This window comes from Camellia sinensis, chromosome 3 (assembly GCF_055761805.1).
Source record: "Camellia sinensis isolate YWXY chromosome 3, ASM5576180v1, whole genome shotgun sequence".
In the NCBI taxonomy this organism is placed as follows: domain Eukaryota; kingdom Viridiplantae; phylum Streptophyta; class Magnoliopsida; order Ericales; family Theaceae; genus Camellia; species Camellia sinensis.
The window spans coordinates 163,899,140-163,913,143 of record NC_138963.1 but is presented as its reverse complement, the minus strand read 5'-3'; positions in this window follow the sequence as shown (position 1 = coordinate 163,913,143).

Here is a 14,004-nt window from a genome sequence, read left to right as displayed (position 1 = left end):
AGGACCAGGCCACATGGCACCTCGACTGACACTCTGGCGTCACCTTGGCCACATGCTGTCATTCACAAAATATGTCCCCATAACTGCCCCCTGGGTTCTATTACCTCAGCAACCTGAGGTCATGGAACCTACATCGCCTATTTGCATGTTTATATCGGCTAGAATTCATTCTTCCCTTTCGATCAAGATCATGCCTCGTCGGTTTCAAGTATTCAAACTCAGTTGTCCATCTTTATCAATGACCAAGACTTAAGAACCAAGTTACTTGAGTTCCTTAACCGAGATCGTTCCTCCAACTGAGGTTTTCGCTTCATTAAATCAAGAACTCCAAGAGTTTTATCTGCTAATGAGCTGTCACGTACAATTTTTCTCAACCGTTTCCACCATGCGTCCTTTCTTTATTGGTTCGTACCTAACACGCGCTATCAGGTCACGTCACTTCTGCGCACGCCGCTTGGCAAGCACATTGTCCAAGGCATTTCATTATGGTTTACCACCTTTTTGAGTTTTTAACAAAACTTTTTCTTCTCCCTCCATCTTTTCATTTTCACAAATTCAATTTGCCTTGTCTCTCTCTTAGACTCTCTCTCTCTAACATTTCCCTTCTAAACCGCCATTTTTCAAGCTTTCAAGCTCTACAACTACCTTTTCCATCATCGCCAACGCACCGTTCATCATTGGACTCTGATCGTTTAACTCGTCTGACTCCGGTGTATTTTACTCCGACTTTAACCGGTAAATCCTCTGATTTCTTTTATTTTAATTTCAATTCTCCACTGTTTTTTACTATTCTTGGCCATACTCTTCCATACAACTTCTATCAAAATTTTGCTACACATTTCATTTCACACCTGTTTTTGTAGAATCTGTATCTGTATTTGTAATTGCACTCTGCTTCATGCTTTGGTCACCATTTCTTGTTTCTTGAGTCTGTATCATAATTTATTCCTGAATTTAAGAGTGTGCGTATTGCTTCTGGTTCTTGCACACTGCTTTGCACACACTCACTTATTGTTCTGCGAATTTATGATTTTCTTAATTTTTGAATCTTGGTTGCGTTCTTGATTTTTGAATCATGCCTTTTTTTTTCTGTTTGTCTTATTGTATTTTCAGATTTTTGCCTTTAATCCCTGTAGTGTCTAGGTTTGGGATTTGCTTTAGAACCTTGTTCTTTAGGAAAATTGAAACGAATTCCCCTTAGATCTTCAAAAACCCTGACACCAGTGCCTATTTAGGTTTTAGCCAAGGTCTTTAAACCTAAATCAATCATTCTATTGCCTAATCCCTTCTTGCCGAGATGATAGGTATGTTTAGGTGGAGGGTAGACACCCCAGAAAAACTAGAGCATTTTAGGCGGGAGTTCTCTATCCCAGCCGACGTCCATTTGAGGTTAGTGGGAGAGGAGGACTCTATCATGCCTGATGGAGGATCCATGCCCTTCCCTGTTGTTGCATTCATCGAATGCGGACTTCGATTTTCCCTAGATACTCTTTTCCGAGAAATCCTTCACTATTACAAACTCAACCCCATGCAACTTGCCATAAACTCATATAGGGTTATCAATGGCATAATCGAACTAGCACATCAAGAAAAGGTTAGGATTGCATTAGTTGATATCTAATTCTGTTATACCATGTATGGCCTTAAATCTGAAAAAGGCTACATATACTACCTTAAGCCCAGATCCACCGCCTTCAAACTAATAGCCGACCTCCCAAACTCCAACAAGGGTGCTGGAGATGATTACTTTATCGTCTCGGGCAACTGGGGGTTTGCTCCTAATGATTATTTTCATCTCTATCCTCTGCGCTGAGCAGTTTTTAAAGAGGGTGATGGTAAGACTTAGTCATCCTACTGTAATTCCATTTTGGTTAAGGCTTGCCAACTTATTCATCTCTTCTAATGTTTGCTCTTTGTTTTTTACAATTCTTCCTCAACCAGCCAAAAGATTTCGGCAATCATACATCCCCAGCCGAGATCTAAAGAAACTCTTGGATCTTCTTGTGCAGAAATGCAAAGCCCATCTTCTGTTGAATTACATACCAACATACAAATCAGCTTTGTCCGACGTCCCTCGTAGAAGTCAAACTCCATCGTCTGCCTCAACCCCTCTAGTCACTTCTTCGCCAAGAGCTAATCAGGCTTCCTCTTCTGATCTAATTGAGTTGCCGTCAATGTCTACCCCCCAACTTATCCCAACATCCCAACGCCGACGCCGATGCCGACGCCGTCGTCATACCCCAACAAACGTACCAATAGGCAAAACTCGTAGCCGCAAACATCAAGATTCTGAGATGTTGGCTTACAATACAGCGAACCCACCAACAGCCTTGCTAGCAATTCATTTCAGCACCAAAGTTACCCATGCTGCTACTGCCGAAGACATGGGCCGAAAAGTCATTATTGAGGACCTCATGGCCGACTTGCCAAGAGTGGTCACTATCGCCTCTTCTTTACTATCTCAATCTCGACCCAAACAAAAACCAAAAAAGGTAAAGAGGGCTAAGGCAAAAACCTCTGCCACCCAAATTGAGTTTGAAGATACAGTACCAATCTCCAAACTAGCCGAAATCAAGAAAAAAACCTCCGCTGTCGAAAAGAGGCCTACTGAGGCTGATCCAACTGATACCACTCGGTCAAAAAAGTCGAGGTCCGAAGCTGCAGCAACCTCGGGTGCATTTAAAGTCGATGAACTTTGGGCCCCAGCCATCATGATTGGGGATCGAGTAATTAAGGCTAGGGACAGCACCATCGACAGTATCGAGGTTGGCGCCGCTCTTTCCACAGCCGTGCTCCTTCCAACTAATCTTAATTGTATGGCCGAGATCAATGAATATGAAAATTTTGCTCTGATGATGAAGTATTCTATCTTGGTAAGTACCCAACACTTGGTACTTTTTGGCTTGTATTTTAAGTTTTTCGTACTTATAATATTTTTTGTATTTCTCCAAAGTACACCTTAACTTATGTAATCACTTTGGGGTAAAGTACCTCGGATATAAATATTCATTGTTTGTCTCGGTCAACACTTAAAACACATCAACTAACACTTAAAAAATATTTCGAAATATTTTTTACAAGTGTTGTTTCTTTAAACTTATTCAGTCAAGTATTGCTTCCTTACTTCCACTTGTTGTCTTCTATCAAGACCTCACCCTTCTAACGTTTCCAAGCTTGGCAACCTGGTTGGTCATCTCGGGTAATATGTACCTTGGATACTTCTTTTATAATTACATCGGCTAACTCCAACTTGTAAATTTCTTTGAAATTTCAACAAGTGTTAAGCCCATTTTAACTTGTAAATTTTTCTAAAAATTTCAACAAGTCCCAAGCTCTTAAGTTTATTCTTGCTCCCTGCCCCCTAATGTGAACCTAAGTTCCACTTAAGTTCACATTATGCGTTTATGGTCTTTCGCCAAGGTCAAATTCAAACAAAGAATAGCCGAGGTGTTCAACCTTGGTTTCTCTGTTAATCTAACTGAAGCAAGCCTGGTTCCATGGTGAGTTCAACTCTGCCAACATGGCAAGTCAAGGTTAATTCAACGTAGTTCAACTCTATTATATGTAAGTATAATTCAACTTTGCCATATAATAAGTCTAAGTTATTTGTCATGTTTCATTCGAAAACATCGCCAACTTAGTTCAACTCTATTATATGCAAGTATAATTCAACTCTACCATATAATAAGTTTAAGTTATTCGTCATGTTTCATTCGGAAACATCGCCAACTTAGTTCAACTCTATTATATGCAAGTATAATTCAACTATGCCATATAATAAGTCTAAGTCATTTGTAATGTTTCATTCGTAAACATCGCCAACTTAGTTCAACTCTATTATATGCAAGTATAATTCAACTCTTCCATATAATAAGTCTAAGTTATTCGCCATGCTTCATTTGGAAACATCACAAACTTAGTTCAACTCCATTATATGCAAGTATAATTCAACTCTACCATATAATAAGTCTACATTATTCGTCATGTTTCATTTGGAAACATCGCCAACTTAGTTCAATTCTATTATATGAAAGTATAATTCAACTCTACCATATAATAAGTCTAAGTTATTCGTTATGTTTCATTTGGAAACATCACCAACTTAGTTCAACTCTATTATATGTAAGTATAATTCAACTTTCTCATATAATAAGTTTAAGTTATTCGACATGCTTCATTCGGAAATATCACCAACTTAGTTCAACTCTATTATATGCAAGTATAATTTAACACTTCTATATAATAAGTCTAAGTTATTCGTCATGTTTCATTCGGAAACATCGCCATAGGACTGGTCAGTCCTATCACACAAATTTCGAATTTATAAAAATCAAACTAGAATTTTATTATTACTACGGCTAATGAAAGTATGACATAAACTTTGAAAAACAAAAAACTAACGATAAAAAAACTTCAAGTTGTAAGTGTTCCAGGGTCTTGGCAACTCTTTGTCATCAGTGTCTTCAAGCCGATATGCCCCATTACTAGCAACCGAGATGATTCTACAAGGACCCTCCCAATTTGAGCCAAGTTTCCCTTCCCTGGGATCCTTTTTGTTGCCGACGACTTTTCTCAGAACGAGGTCTCCAACTTGAACTCTCTTGGGTTGACCTTCTTGTTGTAAGCCCTAGCAAGTTATTGCTGGTATTTCCCCAGCCGAATTGTTGCTCTCTCTCTCTTTTCTCCTCCAGTAGGTCCAGCTCTTGGGCCAGGAATGCCTCATTAGTCCCATTCTCTACTCCCTGAGTTCTGATCCCAAGAATGCCAACTTCCAGTGGGATAACTGCTTCAGTGCCATAAGCCATTGCAAAAGGAGACTCCCCAGTTGATCTTCTCGACGTAGTCCGATATGCCCAAAGCACATTGGGCAACTCTTCCACCCACTTTCTTTTTCCTGCTTCCAGCAGCTAGAATACTGGAAGATCCAGTATTCTTCCATATGATATTCTTCCATATCATATGACATTCTTCCATATGAAGTTCTTCACATCAATATCTCAAATTTTCGCAAGGGGTTCAGCTTCTACCCACTTCGTGAAGTAATCAGTTGCTACTAGCAAAAACTTCATTTGCCTAGTTGCTTGGGGCAATTGTCCAGCAAGATCCATGCCCCACTAGGCAAATGGCCAAAGACTGGATACTAGGTTCAAATCTGATGTTGGCTGATGTATTAAAGGTGCAAACCTTTAACACTTCTCACACTTTCTGACATAGGCTTTAGTATCCTTCTACATATAGGGCCACCAGTACCCTTGAGTAATGGCCCTATGAGCAAGTGATCTGCCCCCAGCATGGCTTCCACATACCCCTTCATGTATTTCATATAAGAAGTCTTCATTCTGAGAAGATGTACACATTTCAAAAGGGGACCAGTAAAGAATCTCTTGTAGAGATGGCCATCTACTGTTAGATTGAACCTGGCTGACTTCAATCTAATCTTATGTGCCTTTTTTTGATCATCTGGCAGCTTGTCATCCCTAAGGAACATTACTATTGCATCCATTCAACTTGGACTCATCTCCACGCGCATTGCTTCGTACTCTGTGATCATTGGTTCCACACTTGGGCCTGACAAATAATCAACCATTATTGTCTTTGCCTCCTCTAATTTCATTGCACTAACCAGGTTAGCCAAGGCATCAGCATGACTGTTATCATCTCGGCTAACTTGTTGTAGCCGGCAATCCTAGAACAATGCTAGTAGTCTAACAACTTCTTTGACATAGGCTATCATTTTTTCATCTTGGAATGCATACTCGTATGTTGCTTGATTCACAATAAGTTGGGTGTCCCAGAAGACTACCACCCCATTGGCTTAACCCTGCGATCAGTACCTCATACTCTGCTTCATTGTTTGAGGCCTTGAACCCCAAACAAATAGACTGCTCTAACATTCGCCCATCTGGTGATACTAACACTACTCCTGCCCCTACTTCTTGTCGGTTTGAACTTCTATCAACAAATAGGCGAAGGAGTTGTCGATGTAAATGTCGCAGGGCTTCGGTTTCTCTTCTTTTTTAAGATCGATCTGTTTGCCACTCCCACTAGGGATGTTGTCCCCAATCTTCTCTTTATGCCCATCACTGGCCATCCATTCTCCTTCCATTCCCATAGACGGCGCCAAATTGTTGGTATTGATTTCTGACCACACAACCAAACAGGGAACTCCGCTAGAGAGCACCGACAGAATAGATTAAGCCCAAACAACCTGTCACAAAAAGATAAGAATTCAGCGGTGATTCGTCCACCTAGGGACACTCCGACACTCAAGTCAGTAATCTAATATCTCTCAAAGATAGCAAATTGTGCTTAACTCACAAGAAAGAACTTATTGCTCACAATATATTGCACATACCTCAGACCCACGGGGGTGTCCTACTTTTATAGTCGGCACTGACCTGATCCTTGTAAAAGCCTCACTTCAATGGACTCAGGCTCAATGGTCATCCTGGACTCTCATCTAGATATGGATAAACTCCCCAAGTGCTTTATCTTTATCTATATTGAGGTCCTCTCTTATTCCAGGATTCTTGTCCCTTATCCGCTCATCTCGGATTTCGACATCTTCGCAGACAATCTTGGTCTAGCCGAGATCACCTCAGCATCAGGACTAGGCCACGTGGCACCTCGGCTAACACTTCGGCGTCACCTTGGCCACATGCTGTCATTCACAAAATATGTCCCCACACAAACGAATTTTGTCCAAAAAAATTAAAGTTAGGACCCAACCCAACCCACACTCAAGGCTCGGCCGGCCGGATGGCGGCGGTGCGCACGTGTGGTGGTTTTAGGTCAAGCCCACTTTGTACATAACTCCATTCCTTACAAAACTTAGGGTGCCCCTTGGAGCCCATCCCAAGTATGGCAAGTTAGAGTATATATACTTATATAAATCCTTAAACATTTCTTATGTGGGACAAGCACATTTCACAAATGTGTAGGACACCCACGTAAAGCCATTTCCACGAACCCAAAAATGTGCGTTGAATTCTCATTCATCTGGAAATGGTTTTGAGCAATCAAATACACGATATTATTCATTATGCAGCATTAAATATGAACCTAATTAGAAACGTTAAAAATAAAGCTTGGGTCCTACCTTAATTAACGTTCAAAGTTAGCAAAAAATAAGATATTCCAAAGTCATTTTCCAATAATTCCCCACATGAATGGAATTCAGGATAACGGACATGCAACAGAATGCAGACAAAAAAAGAGTTCATAAAGAAGATACACCACTTACTGGCTAACCAGTGGACGCGATGCCTTGAACTATTTAACTGTTTGTGTAAGCCAAGACAATAGACTTCAGATAGTGTATCAACAAACATAGTTTGGTTCTTATGGTTGTGTTCATTTTGGCCCTGAACAACACCTGGTAATTTATGAGTGCTCTAGAGAATTTAGCCTTCTCAATTCTCACAGAACCGGTCCAGTTCACACTTATATAGGTGACTTCTTATTAAGAGTATTTTGCCATATCCCACTTGGATGTTCAAGCTATGAGAATCATTAAAAGCAAAACTTATCCTAATGACGCTGCAAGTATCACTCTTTTTATCATAGAAATGGGTAAGAGTAAACCTCTTGAGTGATACATGAAGTCATTCATAATTCGGTTGTCCCTTTGAACCTAGATCTTGGGATCTCCAACCAATTAGGTTGAGTTGCCATTATAGCGACTTTTAAATAATAGGCTTTAATCACATTCCCCTCGATAAATGGTACACTTGCTCTTTGGCTAGCCCTTTAGTCAATGAAGTCGTCCTATTGCAGATGAGCTCAGTTATATAAGATATATAAAAGTCGAACCTATTTGTTAAATAGGTTATCAAATAGTTTTTTTGTTGTGCAATTGTCCAAAATGCCCTTATAAGTTGTGTAAATGATGATTTGGTTTGTTTGGTAAAACTTAGTCGTTCAAACTTCTATATTTCCATATTAGACATATATGTTGAAATTTTAACTAGTATTTTTCTTACCAAAACATCAATTCAAAACAACTTTTTTGAACCTATAATTTAAATAAGATGACTTTTAAACTTCAACAAACATGCTCAACGTATGGTTGAGTTTGTCCAGAAGAAAACAAGCTACGGTTGGAAAGAGGCCACATCAATGCAAACAAAACAACTAGTTTTTAAGAGAAAATAGGAGAGAGAGTTCTATCGAAGTTAAAAAAGCCAGATCTGATAGTAAAAGAAACATAGAAAACACATTAAGGTTTTAAACCCACTATTTTCATTGGTTAGTTTTATATAAATTTCTCTCATTTTTGCAACATATGATTCTAAAGCAGACCTACAACATACAAAAGAAATCAAATGCACCTTCAAGGATCTATGAAATATCATCACCCTGTTAAGAAATTGTGAAAACTAATAAACTAATACAAATTGCGATTGCTTCTAATAACAACAACATTCACTGTAAAAAGATCACTGAACAATATATGATAACAAAATGATGATAATGATGTGATAAGATCAAAAAATGCACGATTCAGAGATTTTCTTATACTATGAACCCTAAAAACGAAAAACACTTAATTATTGATGATTACTATAAACACCTCATTGAAATAGATTGATTGAACAAACACATAAATCTATATATGTATACAAAACCATGCACGAAATCGAGGGCTAAAATTGCAATATCAAATCGATTATACATATACATACATGTATGTATATGCATATATATATATATGGTACCTAATTGGAATCGCTATCGGAGATTCGCTGGGAAATCGGAGAATCGAAGAGAGATGAGGCGGCAACGGAGCGATCCATCCCTGGTGAGAGATGCTATAAGACAATGATAAACCACAGATCAGAAGCAATCAACGAGATCCGTAAAGAAGAACCATTGAGTTCATACATCGAATCCATAGAAAAGAGATATATGAAAAGAAATTAGAGATTTGAGAGAGAGAGAGAGAGAGAGAGAGTGTGTGTGTGTGTGTGTGAGTGTGTGTGTGTGACAGTGATGAAACCTGATGCTTTTTTTGTTTCTGTTTTTGAGTCCCGACTATTGAGTTCAAAAATTAATATATAAATTACAAAAATATATAATTTGGGTTTATTAGGGGCTAACTAAAATTGTAGAGAAAAGTGACTGATCCTTTTGCAACCAAATAAATTTGTCTAGAAAATGTAATAATATGATTAAATATATATATTTTTAAATTATTTCATTTTGTCCTTAAAAATATAATTTTTGCAGACAAATTATTTTTGTCCCTAAAAATTTGTCTTTAAAACCTTAATTTTTTGTAGTGGATAGACAATAAAAAAACTTATTTTGAAAAATAAATTAAAAGTTAATTTTTAAATTTTTTTTTAAAAAAATATGTAAAATAATACAGAGATGATGTGACTCAAAAAACTCTTTTAACTTTTAACTTGGGTCAAGTTTGGAAAGTCTTAAAAAAGTTAAAAAGTCAAAAAGTTACTTAAAAAATTAAAAAGTTATCAATATTTATCAAAAGTCAACAATTACGGCTGCATAACTCTCAATACTAATTTTCTCCTACACACTAATTTATACAATTTTTTAATACATATTTTTTCATAAAAAGTCAAAAAATTAACCCAAATATTCATATTTTCAACCTCAACTTTTTAGTCTAAAAAAATAAAAAGCACATGGCAAGAGGCTATTTTAGCCAATTAGCCAAAAAGTTACTAAATTAGCCAAAAAGTCAACAACCCATACCAAAAAGTCAAATATTCTCTTTTCTCTCTACTTTTTGCACATCTTTTCGTAATTAGCCAAAAAGCCATCCCAAACATACAAGTTTTTTTTACCTACCTTTTTAGCCAAATAGCCAAAAAGTTACTAAATTAGCATGTTCCCAAACGACGCCTTATTTAGGACACTCTAAACAATCCCTTAATTTTCAAAATATGCTTAAAAAACGTGACACAAACATAAAAGTCAAAGAATTCAGAGCAAGCCAGGTGTAGCAATGGTGTAGAATATGAGAAAAAATTATTTATACTCTTGGAACATTTTTCCATACCAATAGATAGATTCACGTCAATTCTATACTATTAGGTTAAATACCTACACAAAGTCTTAGGTTTCACTTGAGTTATGTTAGGGATGAGTCCGCAGGGTACTCTATAAGATTTTAATTGACAGGGAGATATGAAAATTTACAATTTATGTTAAAGATGGGCGAATAATATATATGTGACTAAGTAATTAGTGATTGGTTTGGAGTATGGACACGTAGTGTTTTGAGAGTATTGAATAATTTCTCGAATTCTAAATATTCTATCAAATATTTTATTAAATCTCTCACATAAATATAGGACTACATACATGTGAATTTCATTCCATATAAAAGATTTGATAAAATATTTAATAAAATATTTAAGATACATAATATTTCTCGTTTTACCTATATATCAAGGGAGACTTATTTATAAGTCCTTTTTCAGACACTTATGCTAGGGTAAGTCTTGTATAATTTCTTATAGAGTCTCAAGTCCTATTTAGATGAGAATGTATTCCACAAGATCCTACATAAACGTAACGTGACGTGACACTTTCATAAATGTAACGCAACGTGACACTTACATAAACGTAACGTAACGTGACATCTATATAAACGTAACGTAACACCTATACGTAACGTGACATTTACATAAACGTAACGTGACACCTAAATAAACGTAACGTAACGTAACGTGTCACGTTACATTTCGCAAACTTAATGAGTTTTTATTTTTTTAAATTGAATGTGAAAATATTGCTGGTTTATGTTGGTGTCACGTTACGTTTCATATAAATATGATCTATGGCAACATTCAATTTCTTATATAGAAAATTGAATGTTGCTATAGACGTAATGTAACGTGTCACCGTACGTTTCGCAAACTTAATGAGTTTTTATTTTTTTAAATTGAATGTGAAAATGTTGCTGGTTTATATTGGTGTCACGTTACGTTTCATATAAATATGATCTATGGCAACATTCAATTTCCTATATAGGAAATTGAATGTTGCAATAGATCATACGTATCACGTTATGTTTATGTAAATGTCACGTTACGTTACGTTTATGTAGATATGATCTATGGTAACATTCAATTTCCTATATGGTAACATTCAATTTCCTATATAGAAAATTGAATGTTGCCATATATCATAGGTGTCACGTTACGTTTATGTAGGTGTCACGTTACGTTACGTTTATATAGATATGATATATAGTAACATTCAATTTCCTATATATGGTTTTACTATTATTTATGATATTAATAACTAATATTGAGGGTAAATATGTCAACAAACTTCCCACAGGACTTATGGGAACATAAATTTTTTAGTAGAACCATGTATAGCATAAGTCTCCCTAATAAGACTTATAAATAATTTTTCCATACATCAATCACATTGGCACTGGACAGGGCCGGCCCTGGGATGAGGCGACTGAGGCGGTCGCCTCGGGCCCCCAATTTTGAACAAAATTTAGGGCCTCCAATTAGAAGAGTGTATCATGTCATGTTATTTCATAATTATTTTAATATTAGCTCAATTTATTTATTTTTATGTTGTCGTGTGGTGTTATTTTGATTCGTGTTCGATTGATATTTAATATGAAAACTTTCACTTTTAGTTAAAAATAACTTAGCAAGTGTATTGAGAGATTAAAATTTTTCTCATAAGTTGAATTTTATAAAATTTATTTCAACTAAATGAAATTATTCATAGAATGTTTGATTTTAATTCAATTGCATTTTTCTAATTAAAAAAATTATACCTTATTACTATATATTTTTTATTAGATTGACTCTAAAATAGGTAACAAAAAAATATATATCTTAAATGAAAAAAAGATATTAGCCTTAATTATTATTTTACATACTTTTTTATTCAATTAGATAGAGTTAAATAAAATATTAAAAAAATATTATGGCATCCCTTAGTGAACATTCAAATATATAACTAATAATTCAAATTATTGAGCTGTGTCATACTTAGATTCATGTTGAAAATAGTTAACCTTAACTTGCTAATTTTATATATTGCTTGAGTTGTGTCGAAAATTCTCATCCTTACCCCAATTTATTTTTGTTCTTATAGCATTAGTAAGCTAAAAAATAAAAATTCGATTCAACTAATTGAAATTCAACTATTATATATATATATATATATATATACTTGTTATCTAAATTTTGTTAAATTGTAATGTAATAAAAATAAATTTTTATCTTTTTTGTTTTATTTAAATAACTTTTTTTTTAAAATAATAATATATGAAGGGCCCAATTTAAAAAATTCACCTTAAGGCCAAGTTTGGGAAGACTAAAAAAGTGCACTTTTTGTCTTTTTGGACTAAAAAATTGAGGTTGAAAATATGGATGTTTGGGTTAACTTTTTGACTTTTTATTGAAAAATGTGTAATAAAAAATTATAAAAATTGATTTGTAGGGAAAATTTTGAATTGGGAGCTGTGCAGCCGTAATTGTTGACTTTTGGTGAATAGTGTTAACTTTTTAACTTTTTGAGTAACTTTTTGACTTTTTAACTTATTTTAAAGTCCCCAAACTTGACCTAAGTCCCAATAAGTCAGGGTCAGCCCTGGCTCTGAAGCACCACTTGCTAATGCTTTTGGAGCGTTGAATAATCTCTTCGCATAAAGTAAAATCATAAAGGTAATGAGTTTTTGTTTTTTTTCACTACAAGATAAATATTTTACAAAATCAAAAAAAAAAATCTAAAAAAAATATCACATCAAATCCTATAATCATTTCACTTTTTTTCTCACAAATATCACATCCAACCACAAAAAAATTCAACTATCTTCCCAAACACAAAGGGTGTGTTTGGTTTGTGTTTGTAGAGTAGTTTTTTAGATAAAAAGTACGAAAACTTGTTTGGTTTGCCTTTTTTCAGAAATGATTTTGAAAAATTATTTTGGGAGAGAGAGTTTTAAAAAAAGTGATTGATTTGATGCGTATGAGAGAGAGAGTGATTTTGGAAAGTAGGTAATCAAACAAAATTTTGAGATTTTTTTTGAAAAAATTTGTTTAGTTTGATTACTTTTGAAAATTTGTTTGTAAAGAATTTTTCTCAAAAAATTTTATGAAAAGCAAACCAAACAAGGCCAAAAAAAATTTTCTCCAATAATATCCTACAACTATAAAAACTTACAAAAAAATCCACTTCCCAAACACTCACTTTGATTTATTGGTTTGGGGAGGAATTTGAAAACAAAAAGGAAAAAAGTGAAAAAATATATACGAAATGTAAATGAAATATAATTACATTTCACACTCTTTTTTTTTATTTTTTCTTTCTAAATTTCCATCCAAATTCATAAATTAAACGCAACTTTAGCCAACTTCTTAATGAAGTTTTGTTTTTTTTTTTTTTTTTTTGTCAGCAATCTCAATGACCTTTCATCTAACCATAAATTATGTGAATAAAAATTGGTTCTTCTTATTCAGAAAACCATTTTGACAAAACATAAGATTATATTGGGCCGGGTTGGACTTGGCTTAAATTAAGACATAAAAAACTATTGTGGCCAACTTCATCTCTATTGTGCCCAAATTAACTATTAATCATATAATATATAATATATATTCTATAAAATCAATTTATATACGACATTATTATTATTATTAAGCAGAAACCAATGAAAGTAACAAATTTGTGCTCCCGGAATGCTCATTTAGATTCAGGCCTCGTTTGGGAACAGGCTAATTTTAGTAACTTTTTGACTATTTGGCTAAAAAGGTAGGTAAAAAAAACTTGTATGTTTGGGATGACTTTTTGACTAATTATGAAAAGATGTGCAAAAAGTATAGAGAAAAGAGAATCTTTGACTTTTTAGTATGAGTTGTTGGCTTTTTGGCTAATTTAGTAACTTTTTGGCTATTTAGCTAAAAAGGTAAGTCCCCAAACGAGGCCTCATTACAGTCATAAACTTATAACTAAAAAAAAAAACTAGAAAAAAAAAGGTGAAGCTAAAAAATTTACTCC